Source organism: Cervus elaphus, chromosome 13 (genome assembly GCF_910594005.1).
Source record: "Cervus elaphus chromosome 13, mCerEla1.1, whole genome shotgun sequence".
NCBI lineage: Eukaryota > Metazoa > Chordata > Mammalia > Artiodactyla > Cervidae > Cervus > Cervus elaphus.
Genome location: NC_057827.1, coordinates 26259304 through 26274709, shown reverse-complemented (window position 1 = coordinate 26274709; position 15406 = coordinate 26259304). Strand labels below are relative to the sequence as shown.

The window sequence follows — 15406 nt, the reverse complement described above, 5'->3', positions numbered from 1 at the left end:
GGTTCTTTGCCACTAGCACCACCTGGGAAGCCCATTGTGATGTAATAAGAAATACATATTTGGTCTTTCTCCCCAGTTCCTGGCACAAAATCTTCTAAAACCCTTGGAATTTCCTCAGTGTTAGAGATGGAAGGCCCATGATTTATTATTCATTAAGTGAAGAATAGTAAAAATATTAATTCCTCAGTTGTGTCTGACTCTTTGCACCCCATAGACTGTCTAGCCCACCAGGCTCCTCTGCCCATGAAATTCTCCAGGCAAGAATACTGGAGTGGGTAGTCATTCTCTTCTCCAGGGGATCTTCCTGACCCAGGGATCAAACCCAGGTCTCCTACATTGCATTGCATTTGGGCAGATGCTTTGCTGTCTTAGCCACCAGGGACCCTTTTTTTTTTTTTTTCTTTTTTCAGGGACCCTTTTTTGTTATTCATAATAAGCCCTTTCAACCATACCTAAGTTTATGCTAATGAAGTGACTCTTGGTAGGGTATCGATAGCTTCCAGATGAGGGCTGGTTGCTAGAGGAACCAACCAGGTGATTAGAGGACTGGAACTTTAAGCCCCATCCCTGATTTCTGTGGAGGGGAGTTGTTTAGTCGCTCAGTCATGTCCAACTGTTTGTGACCCCATGAATTGCAGCACGCCAGGTTTCCCTGTACTTCACTGTCTCCTGGAGTTTGCTCAAACTCATGTCCATTGAGTCAGTGATGCCATCCAACTGTCTCATCCTCTGCCACCTCCTTCTTTTGCCCTCAATCTTTCCCAGAAAAACAGTGCAAGTAGCAATCTTTTATCATAGCAAGGGGGAAAGTTTTATAATTTGGGAATCCACTTTAACAATGAACAGTATAAGACTTTCCAGACTATCATAAACCCTTTCTAAACAATATTTTGATGGTGATATAATAGTTCATCAATAAACATAGCGTCATTTATGTAACACAGTCATTGATATCTTCGCTGTTTTCAGTTTTTGGCCAATGATGCTGCAACATGCATTTGTATCTATAAAGTTCTGGGAGAGGCTGTTTCCTTAAAGAGATCTAGAATTGGAATTGTTGCATCAGAGGATGAAAGGTTGTAACTGCTCTTTTAAAAGGTGGCATCTCAGAGAATCCACTGAGGCAGAGAAACCATCATCTAGGTGTGCTGAGCTGCTTGCTTCCCCACACCCTCACCTCTCTCATTTTCCACTGCCCAAGTTTCTTTTGTAATTAGTTCAGTAAAAAAGGAGTTTAAATGGCATTTCCTCTACAACTCACGAGGGAGATTATTTCTCATATCTATTGAGTTGGTGATGCCATCCAACCATTTTATCCTCTGTTGTCATCTTCTCCTACCTTGAATCTTTCCCAACATCAGGGTCTTTTCCAAGGAGTCAGCTCTTTGCATCAGGTGGCCAAAGTATTGGAGCTTCAGTTTCAGCAGCAATCCTTCCAATGAATATTCAGGGTTGATTTCCTTTAGGATTGACAGATTTGATCTCCTTGCAGTCCAAAGGACTCTCAAGAGTCTTCTCCAGAACCGCAGTTCAAAAGAATAAATTCTTGTCAGTTCTTCAGTGCTCAGCCTTCTTTATGGTCCTGCTCTCACATCCATACATGCAGAGGGCTAAGAGGCTAGAAATTGAGTTAATCACCAGTAGCCAATGATTTAATCCATCACATCTATATAATTGAGCCTCCATAAAAACTCTTAAGTGATAAGGGTTAGTGAATGAGTACTGGGAGGGTACATTCCATATTCCTTGGAGACTGAAGAGCCTGTGCTTGGGCTTCTTCCAGAACCCACCAGGTGTGACTCCTCACTGGGCTGTTCACCTGTGTCCTCTATAATAAACCCGTAATAATAATGTTTTCCCCTGAGTTCTGTAAGCTGTTACAGCAAATTACTGAACCTCAGATGGGGTCAAGGGAGCCCCCAATTTGTAACCAAGTCAGACAGAAGTGTGGATAACCTGGGGGCTCATGGCTGAAGTAGGTGGATTGACATTTTAAACCATGGGGGGATTCTGTGCTAACTCTGGGTAGTGAGTGTCAGAACTGAATGAAATTGTAGGACACCAGTTGTTGTCTACAGAGAATCTGAGAATTGCTTGGTGTGGAAAACCTACACACAGCTATTACTATAAATAGAATTGATTTCTCAGTTTTCTTTTCTAACCATTACTGGTATATAGAAACAACTGATTTTTTGCAATTTTGAGAATTTGTTGATTAGCTTTAATAACTTTATGATACATTCCTTGGGATTTTCTGTGTATAGGGTCATGTCACCTGCAAATACAGATAGCTTTACTTCTTCATTTCCAATATGGATGCCTTTTATTTCTTGTCTAATTGCTGTGCTAGAATTTCTAGGACAGTGTTAAATAGCAGTCGTAAAAGCAGGCATTCTTGTCTCGTTCATGAAGTTACAAGTAAAGTTTGCAGTCTTTTCTCTGTGGAGCATAAATTTAGCTGTGGTTTTTCTGTAAATGCCCTTTATCATGTTGAGGAATCGTCCCTCTCTTCATAGTTTCTGAGCACTTTTATCATGAAAGAGTGTTGGCTTTTGTAAATGCCTTTTCTGTATTAACTGACAGTATTTTTTCCCTTCCTTCTACTACTGTGATATATTACATTCACTTTTTTCTTATGTTGAATCCTTGCATTTCTATTATAAATTACACTTTGTCATGGTGTATAGTCCTTTTAACACACTCAGTTTGATTTGCTAATATTTTGTTGAGGATCTTTGCATTGCTTTTCATAAGTGGTAGTGATTTCTAATTTTCTTTTTTGTGATTATCTTAATATGGTTTTGGTACCAGGGAAGTGCTGATCTCATAGAATGTGATGGAAAGTGTTCTCTCCTACTTTATTTCTTTGACGAGTTTGAGAACTGGTATCAGTTTTTCTTTTAACTTTTGGTAGAATTCACCAGTGAATCCACGTGGTCCTAGACTTTTCTTTGTTCAGAAGTTACTGATTACCGAATCAATGTTTTTACTTGTTATATAGGTCTAGTGAGATTCTCTACTTCTTCAGTCAATTTAGGTAGTTTGTGTATTTTGAGGAATTTGTCAGTTTCATCCAGATTATCCAATTTTAGAGCCCAAAGAAGGATTCCAGTTCTGTCTTTTGTTAAACCTTGGCTGTTAGGAGCTAGGGCATGAAAAATATCCATGTATGGAGAGATAAATATAAACATATAATAATAAATTTGTGTTTATAAAAGTGCAGTTTGATTTAGGACTTAACAGATTCAGTGAGCAAGGCAAGTTACAGGTTAAGACTGTTTTCCTTCTTAAAAGAAAATGAATATTTTTAATTAAAAAAAATTTTTTTAATTATTTGAACAGGCAGCATGTACGTGGTTCACATTTCAAAAGTTACAAATGAGTTTACAGTGAGCAGTTTCCATCCAGCTCATGTCCTTCAGCCTGCTGGCTCCCCCTTGGCTCATGGAGCCCTGTTGTCAGCTTCTAATATGTCCTAGATATGTTACACATACATGTGGGAGGTTTTAAAGTGTTGTTTAGTCACCAGGTCATGTCTGAATTTTTGTGACCCCATGGACTGCAACACACCAGGCTTCTCGGTCCCTCACCACCTCTTGGAGTTTGCCCAAGTTCATGTCCATTGAATCGGTGATGCCATCCAACCTTCTCATTCTCTGTCTCCATCTTCTCCTTCTGTCTTCAGCCTTTCCCAGCATCAGGGTCTTTTCCAGTGAGTCAGCTTTTTGCATCAGGTGGCCAAAGTATTGGAGCTTCAGTACCAGTCCTTGCAATGAGTATTCAGGTTTGATTTCCTTTAAGACTGACTGGTTTTATTTCCTTGCTTTCCAAGGGACTCTCAAGAATCTTCTCCAGAACCACAGTTCAAAACCATAAATTCTTTAGTCAGTTCTTCATTGCTCAGCCTTCTTTATGGTTCAGCTCTCACATCCATACATGACTACTGGAAAGACCACAGCCTTGACTATATTAAAGTGATGTCTTTGCTTTGTATTCACTGTCTAGGTTTGTCATAGCTTTCCTGCCAAGAAGCAGTCATCTTCTGGTTTCATGGCTACAGTCACCATCCACAGTGATTTTAGAGCCCGAGAAGAGGAAACCTGATACTGCTTCCACCTTTCCCCCTTCTATTTGCTATGAAGTGATGGTACCAGATGCCATGATCTTAGTTTTTTGAATATTGAATTTTAAGCCAGCTTTTTCGCCCTCCTCTTTCACCCTCATCAAGATGCTCTTTAGTTCCTCTTTGCTTTCTGCCACTAGCGTGGTATCGTCTGCATACCTGAGTTTGTTGATATTTCTCCCGGCAATCTTCATTCCAGCTTGCAAATTCATCCAGCCCGACATTTTACATGATGTGCTTTGCATATAAGTTAAATAAACATGGTGACAATAACCAGCCTTGTCCTACTCCTTTCTCCATTTTGAACCGGTCAGTTGTTCCACATAAGGTTCTAATTGTTGCTTTTTGACCTGAATACAGGTTTCTCAGGAGACAGGTAAGATGGTCTGGTATTCCCATCTGTTTAAGGGATTCCCACAGTTTGTTGTGATCCACACAGTCAGACTCTAGCGAAGTCAATGAAGCACAGAGGTAGATGTTTTTCTGGAACTCTCTTGCCTTCTCTTGGACCCAGCATATGTTGGCATTTTGATCTCTGGTTCCTTTGCCTTGCTAAACCCAGCTTAAACATCTGGAAGTTCTCTGTTCACGTAATACTGAAGCCTAGCTTGAAGGATTTTGAGGATAACCTTACTAGCATGGGAGAATTGTCTAGTAGTTTGTACATTCTTTAGTACTGCCCTTCTTGGAAATTGGGATGAAGTTTGACCTTTTCCAGTCCTGTGGCTGCTGCTGGGTTTTCCAAATTTGCTGGCGTATTGAGTGTAGCACTTTAATAGCATCATCTTTTAGGATTTGAAATAGCTCTGCTGGAATTCCGTCCCCTCCACTAATTTTATTGGCAGCAGTGCTTCCTAAGGCCCACTTGCCTTCACACTCCAGGATGTCTGGCTCTGAGTGAGGGACTGCACCATCGGGGCTATCCAGGTCATTAAGAGCTTTTTTGTACAGTTCTTCTGTGTATTCTTGCCATCTTTTCTTGATCTCTTCTGCTTCTATTAGGTCTTTATTGTGTGCTGTTCTTTATTGTGCCCATCTTTGGATGAAATGTGCCTTTGATATTTCCAATTTTCTTGAAGAGCTCTCTAGTCTTTCCTCTTCTGTTGTTTTCCTCTATTTCTCTGCACTGTTCATTGAAGAAGGCCTTCTTGTCTCTCCTTGCTATTCTCTGGAACTCTGCATTTAGCTGAGTGTACCTTTCCCTTTCATCATTGCTTTTCGCTTCTCTGCTTTCCTCAGCTGTTTGTAAAGCCTCCTCAGACCACCACTTTGCCGTCTTGCATTTTTTTTTCTTTGGGATGGTTTTGTTCACTGTCTCCTGTACAATATTATGAACCTCTGTCCATAGTTCTTCAGGCACTCTATTTACTAGATCTGACCCCTTGACTCTAGTCATCAGCTCCACTGTATTCATAGGGGATTTGATTTAAGTCGGACCTGACTGGCCTAGTGGTTTTCCCCACTTTCTTTAGTTTAAGCCTGAATTTTGCTATAAGGAGCTGATGATCTCAGCCACAGTCAGCTCCCAGTTTTTTTTGCTAACTGTATAGAGCTTCTCCATCTTTGGCTACAAAGAATATAATCAATCTGATTTCAGTATTGAGCATTTGATGATATCCATGTGTAGAGTCATCTCTTGTGTTGTTGGAAGAGGGTGTTTGCTATGACCAGTGCGTTCTCGGCAGAATTCAGTTAGCCTTTGCCCTGCTTCATTTTGTACTCCAAGGCCAAATTTGCCTGTTACTCCAGGTATCTCTTGACTTCCTACTTTTGCACTTCAATCCCCTATGATGAATAGGACATCTTTTTTGGGTATTAGTTCTAGGAGGTCTTGTAGGTCTTCATAGAACCATTCAACTTCAGCTTCTTCAGCATCAGTGGTTGGGACATAGACTTGGATTATTGTGATGTTGAATGGTTTGCCTTGGAAATGAACCACGATCATTGTCATTTTTGAGATTGCAAGCAAGTACTGCATTTCACGGAGGAGGCAATGGCACCCCACTCCCGTACTCTTGCCTGGAGAATCCCAGGGACAGGGGAGCCTGGTGGGCTGCCGTCTATGGGGTCGCACAGAGTCGGACACGACTGAAGCGACTTAGCAGCAGCAGCACTGCATTTCAAGCTCTTATTGACTATGAGGGCTACTCCATTTCTTCTACGGGATTCTTGCCCACAATAGTAGATATAATGGTCATCTGAGTTAAATTTGCCCATTCTGGTCCATTTTAGTTCACTGATTCCTGAAATGTCAGTGTTCACTCTTGCCATCTCCTGCTTGACCACTTCCAATTTACCTTGATTCATGAACCTGACATTCCAGGTTCCTATGCAGTATTGTTCTTTACAGCATCAGATTTTACTTTCATCACTAGACACATCCTCAGTTGGGCATCATTTCTGCTTTCGCCCAGCCTCTTCTTTCTTTCTGGAGCTATTTCTCCACTCTTCCCCAGTAGCACCTTCCAACCTGGGAGGCTTATCTTTTGGTGTTATATCTTTTTACCTTTTCATACAGTTCGTGGAGTTCTCACAGCAAGTATACCGAGGTGGTTGCTCTATTCCCTCCGCCAGTGGGTCACATTTTGTCAGAACTCTCCACTGTGATGTCTCGGGTGGCCCGGCACAGCATGGCTCATAGGTTCATTGAGTTATGCAAGGCCCTTCACCACGACAAGGCAGTGATCCATGAAGTGTGCCCACGCATTAAGACTCCCTCCCTTCAAGAGGTGTAGGTTTCATCCCTCTCCTTGGTTATGGGCTGGACTTAGTGACTCACTTAACACGACAGAAGTGACAGTCTGTAACATCCAAGACGAGGTCATCAGAATACTCTGTGACGTCCTTGGATTAACTGCTCTGTGCGAAGCCAGCTGCCTTGTCGGAAAGACACTTCAGCAGCCTTTTGAGAGGTCCACCTGGTGACTAGGAGACAACCACAACCACACTGGGAGGAAGTCGCCTTGGATGTGGACCAGCCCTCCAGCCCCAGGACACTTTCAGATGACTGCACCCCAGATAACATCTTATTTTTTTAAATTGAGATATAATTCACATATTATAAGGTTTGCCCTTTTGAAGTATAAACATAGTGGTTTTTAGTATAGTCACAAGATTGTGCAACTGTCACCACTATCTAATTTCAGAACATGCCCATCCATCCCCAAAGAAAGCCTAGTACCAACTCACTCCCCATTTCTCTACCCCCAGCTCTTGGCAACCACTAATCTACCTAAAAAATAAATAAAACAGTATTCATTTGTTTTGGGCCGCTGAATCTTCATTGCTGTGCTTGGGGTTTTTCTAGTTGTGGCAAGAAGGGGCTGCTCTTCATTGCAGAGCACAGGCTCTGAGCTCACAAGCTTTAGTAGTTGCAGCACATGGGCTCGGAACTTGCGGCTCACGGGCTCTAGGGTGCGTGGGCTTCAGTAGTTGTGGCCCACAGGCTCAGTAGTTGCAGCTCATGGCCCCTAGAGCACACAGGCTTCAGTAGTTGTGGTGCGTGGGCCTAGCTGCTCCAAGGCATGTGAAATCTCTGACCAGGGATGGAGCCTGTGTCCCCTGCACTGGCAGGTGGATACTTAACCACTGAGCCAGCAGGGATGTCCCCACTAACCTGCTTTTAATTTCTATGGATTTGCCTGGAGATTTCATATAAATAGAATTGTATAATATTATGGTCTTTTGTACCTGGCTTCCCTCGCTTAGCATCATGTTTTCAGCATTAAACCATGTTGCAGTATATCAGTATCTCACTCCTTTATATGGCCTGATAATATTCCAGTGTATGGGTGATACCACATTTTGTTTATACATTTATCAATCTATGAACATTTGGGTTGTTTCAACTTTTTAGTTATTGTGAATAGTGCTGCTATGAACATATAAAATTTTTTGTATGAACCTAAGTTTTCATTTCACTTGAGTGTGTATCTAGGAGTGCACTTGTTGGGGTCCCACGGTAGCTTGATGTTTGACTTTTTTGAAAAGTTGCCAAACTGTTTTCCAAAGCAACTGCACCATTTTACATTCCAGCAAGCAATGTGTGGGGTTTCCAATTCCTCCACAGTCTCAGCCAAACTTATTAACTGTCCTTTTCTGGTGATGTCACACTAGAGTATGTGAAATGGTGTCTTATTGCAGTTTTGTTGTGCATTTCCCTGATGGGTAAGGATGTTGGGCATCTGTTCATGTGCTTATTGACCGTTTGTGTATATTCTTCGAAGAAATGTCTATTCGAATTCTTTGCTCATTTAAGAACTGGATTATTTATCTTTTTATTGTTGAATTATAAGAATTCTTTGTATATTCTGTTTACTGTGACCTTATCAGATATACGATTTGCAAATACTTTCTCTCATTCTATGAATGGTTTTTTCACATTCCTAATAGTGTCCTTTGAAGCACAGAGTTCTAGGTTTTGTTGAAATCTGATTTATCTGTTTTTTCCTTTGGTTGCTTGTGCTTTAAGAAATCATTGCCTAACCGAAGGTCACTGTGATTTATGCCTGTGTTTTCATCTAAATACTATACAGTCCATGGAATTCTTCAGGCCAGAATACTGGAGTGGGTACCATTCCCTTCTCCAGGGGATCTTTCCAACCCAGGGATTGAACCCAGGTCTCCTGCATTGCAGGCAGATTCTTTGCTGAGCCACCAGGGAAGCCCAGGAAATAAGAACCACCAGGGAAACTTTTTCATCTAAAAGTTTTGTAGTTTTAACTCTCATGTTTAGGTCCTTGATCTGCTTTGTGTTAATTTTTTTATGTGATGTGAGGTAGGGGTCCAACTTTATTCTTTTGCATGGAGATATCCAGCTATCTTAGCCCCATTTGTTAAAAAGACTGTACTTTCCCCCACTGGAAGATCTTGGCACCTTTGTAGGAAATCAGTTAATCATAAATGTAAGGGTTTATTTCTGGACTCTCAATTCTATCCCATTAACCAATATACCTATCCTTATGCCAGTATTACACAGTCTTCATTACTGAAGCTTTATAGAAAGTTTTGGCCTTCCCAGGTGGTGCTAGTGTTAAAGAACCTTCCTGCCAATACAGGAGACATAAGAGATGCAGATTTGATCCCTGGATCAGGAAGATCCCCTGGAGGAGGGGATGGCAACCCACTCTAGTACTCTTGCCTGGAGAATCCCCATGGACAGAAGCCTGGTGGGCTTACAGTCCATAGGGTCACAGAGTCCGACACGACTGAAGCGATTTAGCACGTATAGAAAGTTTTAAAGTCATGAAGTGTGCATCTTCCAACTTTGTTGTTCTGTTTCAAGATTGTTTTGGCTATCCAGGCCTTTAGTATTTCCGTATGAATTTTTAGGATCAGCTTGACAACTCCTGCCAAAAAAAAAAGAAAAAAAGGCAATTGGGCCTTTAAAAGGGATGGTGTTGAATCCATAGATCAATCTGTGGATTGTATTAGCTTCCTAGGGCTGCCATAGTAAAGAACCACAAACTGGGTGTCTTAAAACAATAGGGATCAACTTTCTCATAGTTCTGGAGATTAGAAGTCTGAAATCAAGGTATCTTCAGGGCCATGCTTCCTCAGTCCTATAGGTAGATCCATCCTTGTCTCTTCCTAGCTTCTGGTGGTTTCCCAGCAACCTCTGGTGTTCATTGGCTTGTAGGTGCATCACACATGGCACCTTTTTATAAGGACACCAATCATATTGATTTAGGGGCCCACCCTATTCCAGGGTGACCTTGTCTTAACTAATTACACCCACAAATGACCCTAATACAAATAAAGTCACTTCTGAGGCACTGGGGTTGAGATTTGAACATATGGCTATTGGAAGGGTATATATAATATACCAGGAGGAGCAGGGGGCGACAGAGGATGAGATGGTTGGATGGTATCACTGACTCAGTGGACATGCATTTGAGCAAACTCCAGGGAATAGTGAAGGACAGGGAAACCTGGCATGCTGCAGTCCATGGGGTCATAAAGAGTCAGACACGACTGACTGAACAACCACAACAGTATATATTATATATTTGATTCTTTTCCATTATAGATTATTATATTACCTATATTTCCTTAATTTCATTCTTAATCATTCATAGTGTGTAGAAACAGGTGATTTTTTCATTGAAAGATAATTGCTTTACAATGAATGTTGTGTTAGTCTCTGCTCTACACACAGTGAAGTGATAGACTTGATTTTTATATATTGAAATTGTATCCTGCAACCTTGCTACTTTTGGAAAGGAGGACATTTCCCCCTACCCCTCTTGAGTTCTTTTGGCTGGTATAATAATTGAATAGACACAAAACAGATTAACAGGAAGGAAAGAAACTATTTTGTACACATGGAGGTCTCATAGAAATGAGACTCCCAAAGTGACCAAAGCAGGATATTTTATATATCAATTTAAAACAAAGAAACAATTATCTGTGAAAATTTAATGAAGGGGCTTGTGCTTAAAGTTGCAAAATTTTGTTCATACAGCTTTCTTAGCCTTGAATTCCCTAACTCTGGTGATGAGGGTGCTTTCTGTCCTCCTGGTATAGGGAGGAGATTTTCCTTCCTCTTTCAGGGGGAAACAGGGAGGTCAGAGTACTTTTTATATCAGTCTGTCCTCTATTTCTCAAGTAACTTCAACTCAAGATCATCATTGTGGCATATTTTGGAGTGGCCTGCTCTGATCTCAAGTGAAAATGAAAGTGAACATCGCTCAGTCGTGTCCGACTCTTTGTGACCCCATGGACAATACAGTCCGTGGAATTCTCCAGGCCAGAATACTGGAGTGGGTAGCCCTTCCCTTCTCCAGGGGATCGTCCCAACCCAGGGATCGAACCCAGGTCTCCCGCAATGCAGGCGGATTCTTTACCATCTGAGCCACCAGGAAAACCCCTCTGATCCCCAACATTAGGTCTAATGGGTTTGTGTGTGTGTGTGTGGGTATTTCTTGGGGTTTTCTATATACAAGATCATATTGTCTGCAAATAGACATAATTTTAATTTTTTCTTTCTGATCTGGAGACTTTTCTTTCTTTTCCCCCTCCCAGTTTTCCTGGTACTTTGCCTCAGTACAATGTTGAGTAGTATTGAGAGCAGGTATCTTTGTTTCATTCCTGATCTTGGGCAGAAAGTTTCCAGTCTTTCACCGTTAAGCAAGAAGTCAGCTGTGGGTTTTTCTATTTCTAGTTTATTGGGTTTTTTTTTTTTTTCAATCATGGAAGAGTGTCAAATTTTATCAAATGCTTCTTGAGATAATCATGTAGTTTTATTCTTTGAGTGAAATGCGTTACAGTGATTTTGCAACATTGGACCAATCTTGCATTCCTGAGATAAATCTCACTTTTTTATGTGTAGCTGCATTCAGTTTTTGTAGAGGATTTTTGCATCTATATTTATAAATGACAATGATTAATAGTTTTCTTGTTATATATTTGTCTAGTTTTGGTACTAGAAGGGTAATACTGACCTCAAAATGAGCTGGGAAGTGTTCCTTCCTCTTCTGTGTCTAGGAAGAATTTGACAGGAATTGGTGTTAATCCTTTTTTAGATGTTGGTAGAATACAATGGTGAAGCCGTCTGGCCTTGAGGTTTTCTTTGTGGGAAATTTTTTGGTCACTAATTCTACCTCTGCTTATTATAGATCTATTCAGCTTTTCAATTTCTTACTGAGTTAGTTTCATTAATTTGTGTCTTTCTAGGAATTTGTACATTTCACCTAGTTCTCTCAAGTGTTGTTATATAGCTATTCATAGTGTTCTTTTATAATCCTTTTTATTTCTGTAAGGTTGGTAGCAATGTGACCCCATCTTTCATTCATGATTTTCTCTTTTTTATTTTCTATCTAGCCCAAAGTTTTTCAATTTGTTCATCTTTCAAAGTATCAACTTCTGGTCTGTTGCTGTTTCTCTATTGTTTTCCTATCTTTGTTGCAATTACTTCTGCTGTAATCTTTATTATTTCTTTCCTAAGGTTTGCTTTGATTTAGTTTGCATTTCTTTTACTAACTTATTAAGGCAGAAAGCTGTTGATTTGAGTTGTCATCTTTTTAATGTATAATTTACAGCTGTAAATTTTTCTGCAAGCACTGCTTTTGCTACATTCCATAAATTTTAGACCCTTATATTTTCTTTTTTCTTTTTTTTTTTGACCCTTATATTTTCATTTTCATTCTCAAAGTATTTTATAATTTCTCTTGTTACTTATTCATTAATCTTTTAGTGATTAAGGATTATGTTGTTCAACTTCCACATATTTGTGAATATTCAAATTTTCCTGTTATTTATTTCTAGTTTTATTTCATTTTGAGTAAGAACATACTTTGTATGAATTCAGTCCTTTTAAACTTATTGAGCCTTGTATCTTGGCATGTCATATTCTTCAGGCAAGAATACTGAAGTGGGTTACCATGCCCTCCTCCAGGGGATCTTCCTGACCCGGGGATTGAACCTGTGTCTCATGTCTCCTGCATTGGCAAGCAGGTTCTTTGCCACTAGTGCCATCTTTGACGCCCAGTTGCGTTATAGTGTTGTTCAGATCTATTTCCTTGTTGATCCTCTGTCTGCCCATAATTGAAAGCGGGGTATTGAGGACTCCTCCAATGATTACTGTTAAATTGTCTAATTCTCCCTTCAATTCTTTCAGTTTCATGCATTTTAGTGCTCTTATTAGGTATATATGTTTTAGTTGTTATATCTTCTTGATAGATTGCTTCTTTTCGCATGATAAAATGTCCTCTGTCCCTGGTAACAGTTTTTTGTTGTTGTTTTAAAGTGTATTTTGTCTGATATCAGTATAGCCACTTCAGTTCCCTTTCAGCTACTGAGGGACAGACCATTTGTGTCCTTTTAGTTTCAACCTATTTTGTCTCTGAATCTAAGGTGTGTCTCTTGTATTGATTGGATAGCATATAGTTTGGTTGTTTTAAAAAATCCCTTATGACAGTCTCCACCTTTAGGTGTAGTGTCTGATCCACTTGAGTATCCTTTCTGATAAGGTAGGTATGTGAGGTAAGGAAGGTATGCCTTCCCTTTGGCTATTTGTTTCCTCTGTGTCTCACATCTTTTTTGTTCCTCTGTTTTTCCACAACTGCCTTCTTTCTGTTAAATAGATATTCCCTAGTGCACCATTTAAGTTACCTTGTCATTTCTTTTATTATGTGTCTTTTGAATTATTTTCTTAGTGGTGGTTCTGGATATCTTCATTTATAATAATCTAATCATCTAGTTCAGATTAATACCAACTTTATTTCAATAATATGCAAAATTTTGCTCATATGCAGTTCTATTTCTCCCTTGCTTTGTGTTGTTATCATGCACATTAAATCTTTATATATTGGATGCCCACCCACATCCCAGTGCCATGGCATGTCACTGCCTTCTGGCCTCCATAGTTTTATGATGAGAAATCAGCTGCTACTCTTATTGAGGATGTCTTACACATGATATGTGCTAAGTCACTTCTCTCTTCTGGCTTTTAAGATTCTCTTTCTCCGGCTTTCAATAGTTTGGTTATGATGTGTCTTGGTAGGGTTGTCTTTGAGTTTATCATACTTGGAGTTCATTGAGCTTCTTGGGTCTGTAGGCAAATGTTTTTCATCAAATTTGGGTAATTTTCTGCCATTATTTCTTCAAACATCCTTTTTGCCCTTGTTCCTCTCCTTCTAGAGTTCTCATTATGTATGCTGCTGCACTTGATGCTGTCCTAGCGGTCTCTGAGGTTTGTTCAGTGTTCTTTATCTTTCTACTTTTCAAGACTGGTAAACCCAGTTTACTTGTCTTCAAGATTACCAATTCCTTCTTCCATCTGCTGAAATCTGCTATTGATAGTTGTAGTGAATTTATCATTTCAGTCATTGTACTTTTTAACTCTAGACTCTCTTTATTTATAATTTCTCTCTATTGATACTCTCTTTGGTAATACATTGTGTTCATACTTTTCTTTAGTTCAAATAGTATTTCCTTTAGTTCTTTGAATATATTTTAAGTAGCTGATTTAAAGTCTCTAGTCTGGTCTTTGAAACTGTTTCTCATTGAGAAGGCTTTGCCGCCCCCTGCTCCCCGCCACCCTGCCGTATCTGGATCACATTTTTGTTGTTGTTGTTTCTTTGCATGTCTTGTAATATTTTCATGAAAATCGGCCATTTAAATTAATATAATGTGGCAGCTTTGGAAATCAGGTTCTTTCCTCATCCTCAGAGGTTTTTGTAGTTGCTGAAGTTACTTGTTGGGTGACTTCTCTGAACTATTTTTGTAAGGTCTGTATGCTTTCTTGTGTGTGTCCACTGAAGTCTCTGCTCGGTTAGGTTAGTGCCAACAATTGGTCGAAGGTTTCCTTTAATGCCTGGAACAGTAAATCACCTGGTCATTGCCAAGGAGTTCTGTATGCTTGTCGTGGTATGCCTTCAACACTCTGCCAGAGACTTACACTTCACTTTCTGCTTGTAAAGAGCCTGAGTGTCAGCTTGCAGTGAGAGGGCCTTATCAGTTGTTTTCTGAGCATGTACACAATCCTACTACCTGTGCCTCAGCCTTCTGGATTCTGAGGAACATTTCAGATTTTCAAAGCCCGTATGGACATCTCCACCCTAGATCTTAAACTTTTAGAGGTAACCTGTTGTTTGCCTCAGTTGTTACCTACTGCGTGCAGTAGCCATAGCATCAAAAAAAATGACCTTGAAATGTTTTTACTAACACCCTCAGGGAAAAGACTTTTCTCACTGGACAAGCTCCAAATCTAATCAATAAGAACAGCCTTGCAATAGAGGCTTCTGGGAGCTACCAGACAGGTCACATGATGGCAGTTCTGTGGGAATGAGGCTTTCAAGAAGCTCCGACCCCGGCTTGCCCCTCCTGCTGTCTGCCAGGCTGCCGTTTTCCACTGTGATTGTGGTTGCTGATTTTCAAGGCTGTCATGTAGCCAGAGAGAGTGGGGTGGGAATAAGACAAGTTAAAGTGCCCCAAAGCTCACTGTCATTATTGAGCTTCAGTCACTTTTCTTGATTGAAACTTCCCAGATTGCTGCACTCTTCTGGTTAATTTCCAGATTCTGAAAAGTTGGTTCTGATCATTTTTGTCAGTTTTCTTACTGCCTTTCTGGAGGTTGGTTGGAATTATTGAAGGTCCTTTCTCCACTTTTACTGATACCACTCCCTGGGTAACATCTTGACTGTAACTCTGAGAGAGAGACTAAACCAGAACCATCCTACAAAGGCACCCCCAAATTCCTGACCCACAGACACTGAGATAATAAACATCTGTTCTTGAAGTTGCTAAGTGTTTGAGTAATTTTTTAGGTAGTGATACCATTTG

General features: G+C 40.2%; 1 long non-coding RNA gene across 4 annotated transcripts in view; it reads left to right on the top strand.

The window, feature by feature from the left end:
- LOC122706989 overlaps positions 1–15406 on the top strand; it is a 50747-nt gene that overhangs the window by 6688 nt on the left and 28653 nt on the right. The gene's annotated exons all lie outside the window — the stretch shown is intronic.